Source organism: Mirounga leonina, unplaced genomic scaffold, assembly GCF_011800145.1.
Source record: "Mirounga leonina isolate KUSES-001 unplaced genomic scaffold, KU_Mleo_1.0 Mir_93, whole genome shotgun sequence".
In the NCBI taxonomy this organism is placed as follows: domain Eukaryota; kingdom Metazoa; phylum Chordata; class Mammalia; order Carnivora; family Phocidae; genus Mirounga; species Mirounga leonina.
This window is the reverse complement of record NW_023270854.1, coordinates 40,719,237-40,722,196: the sequence shown is the minus strand read 5'-3', so window position 1 is coordinate 40,722,196 and position 2,960 is coordinate 40,719,237. Positions and strand designations below refer to the sequence as shown.

The 2,960-nt window shown below is 37.1% G+C and overlaps 1 pseudogene; it reads left to right on the top strand.

Annotated features, from left to right (window-relative positions):
- The first annotated feature begins 1,068 nt into the window (after positions 1–1,068).
- Positions 1,069–1,130, top strand: LOC118004794 (annotated as a pseudogene).
- The last annotated feature ends 1,830 nt before the right edge of the window (positions 1,131–2,960 follow it).

Below are 2,960 nucleotides of genomic sequence, written 5' to 3'. Positions count from 1 at the left end.
GTTGCATATTGGCTCTCAATTTAAGAGACAGTATTTTAGAGACTTAAGTAAAGACCCAATTCCTATATTTGCACTCCTTGGTGATAGAGAAGACTTACACCCTTTCAAAATATGGAGAAAAGACTATTATTGCTTTGGTAACTTCAGGAAAGTCATGGGACGGAGGCTTTTTGTCCACCAAAACCTATTCTCCTCTTTGTCCATACAAATTATAGCTGAGACGTGATTGTCCAGTCAGCTACATTTGCTAGATAGAGGAATCATGTGATAAGCTCTCACCAATAGAACATGAGTGGAAGTGATATAGTCCCTCTCTGCTCAGTGAATTTAAGAACAGTATCATACGTCTTCTACACTCCTATCCCTCTTTGTGAGGCTAGAATGGTGATGGTCAGAGAGAACTTAAAAGCCACATTTCAAAGTTGGAAAAGCTGCCATCAGTCTATCCCCCAAATGACTGCCAATTGTTGTAGATCACCACCCTGGACTGTTAAGAGAGAGAAAAATCAACTTCTGTGTTTTAAAACTGCTAAAATGTTTTTGGATCACTTATCCGTTACACTAACTACTATACAAAGTCATAAGGGAAAATGTTATTATTATAATACTTTCATTGTAGTTAATACTATTGAACTTGTACTATAGGCCAAAGACTAAGTTATTGCTTTAAATATCATCTCATTTGATCATCTAAACAAGCTCATGACATGACACTTATTTTCCTCATTTTACCAGCAAGGCAACCGAAGGTGTAAAGAGGACACAGACAGGCTTCAGGTTACTCAGACGGGATTTTAACCCAGATGTGTCTATTGAAATTTTTGCTCTAACCACTATAAATTCAGGAAAAAAATTAATATTTGCATCCATTTCCACAGAAAATTTAGTGATTTGCTGTGTCTGTAGACCTAATGAAATTTGTCAGCATCATATTTAAACCGATAACCTGAAAAAGATCGTCTCTTTCAATGACAGGGAGATTAATATTTGATAGACAGAGTAGAGACTTTAACAGCAAAACAACCTGAAGGAGAGATCTGAAGTAAATTAGCCCCAAGAGGATTGGTCGTGCTGACTTCCACAGCACATATACTAAAATTGCAATGATACAGAGAAGATTAGCATGGCCCAAGAGGATTGATCAACAGTGTGTTAAATTGGGGATGCTGTGGGGGTGAGGCTTCCTAGAACCATACCAAACGGATCGTCCAGGCCTTGCAACAATATCAAGCTATAGCTAAGAAAATTAGTGTTTTCTGTTCAGTGAGAGGAAATAAACTGGGATCTGATCTCTGGGAAAAATAGCAAACAAACAAAAATCTTTATTTCCTCTGGTTTCTTAATTCTATTCTTTTCATGATTCTATTTGTACTTGGCTGTATTTTGTTTAGGAATAAAGGTTGAAAATTATAACAAGGAAATAATTATCTACTCCTGGTCAGGCAAGATTGTAAAACGTAAGAAATCCAGGAGTCAGGCCCGTTGTTGGCAGCAGAGTCCTACAGGGAAGACCTGAAAAGCTTGCTGAAGCTGCAAGACCTTTAAGCTATAAACCACAAGGATTCAGGGTAGCAAAAACTGCTGTTTCTTCTTCACAGGATCAACTCTATTAATGTCCTCCCTGAACTTCACATTCTGAGGGCCTGGGTATACACGGAGCAATTCCCTTCACTTTTTTTTTTTTTTTTCAGGCAATATAGAGAACAAACCAGAACCAAAAAAATGTTCTGTATTCTGATGGGACAATAAATTGATGGCCCTTCAAATAGAGACATTCAAAATAATTATTCATCATTATTTTAGAAAAGTAGTTGAGTAGTCCAGAGTAAAGTGGGGGAGGAAATTCTGAAGCCATGCTTCAGGGCATATCCACTAACACACAGGAATCTTGCCTCAGAAGGCATTTTCTGGGGCATTTTAGACATAGGTGAGGATCCTTTTGAGGGTCACAAAGTCTGAGGGGAATTGCTGAAATTGGTTGAAGGAGCCATGAATAGGAGATAGTTTGCAATGTATGGGATACTTTTTCACACAATGAGCACCTACTCCTTGTCCCACTGACTTTTAAATATCTTACAGGATCTTTATGGGTAAAAAAAAAAAATTATTTGTGACTTTCTAAACTTACTTTTGCAGGGTTTTAAAAGGCACTAAATTCTTTAATTATATAACTGGTAAGTTAGGGAAAACTTTAACACTGTTCTATTTAGAACATTACCAAGAGTTGATTAGCAGTTTAAAAAATTACGTACCAGTGGTGGTATTTGTTTTTGGGTTTTGTTTTTGTTTTTGCTTTTGCTTTTGTTTGAGAGAGAGAGAGAGCAGTGAGTGAATAGTGGATGAGGGGCAGAGGGAGAGGGAAAGAGAGAATCTTAAGCAGGCTCTATGACCCAGCGCAGAGCCCCATGTGGGGCTTGATCTCAGGTCCCTGAGATTATGACCTGAGCAGAAAGAGTCAGACATTTAACCAACTAAGCCACCCAGGAGCCCCAGTGGTGGTGTTTAATTCACCATTTAAACATATCTATCAATGTGGATTTGTGGCCATTGTATTCATGGTGATAGATACATTTACATACATGAGGTAATTAAATACACACACACACACATGCACGTATGTATGAGTGTGGGTGTTTAGTTAGTCCTCATTTCAAAATGTCAAATAAAGGAAAAATGTTGACAATATTCAACTGAATATTTAAAGTTGGGTTTTACAGCTTTGTCCACAAGTCCACAGTTACCAATTACTTACTCTGCTGACACTTTTTTCTCTGCTGACAGTTTTTTCTTTTTCTAATTAAACTATGGGATGGTTAAGATCAAGTGTACATTTTGCAAAGAAACACACCATTGTATTTGACAAAATTATACTTCCAGTGTTTAAAGTAATGTCTGAGAACTATAATACTGTCCCTAGCATGCTTATAAATAGTCTAATCAAAATGATAAAACACTCATTT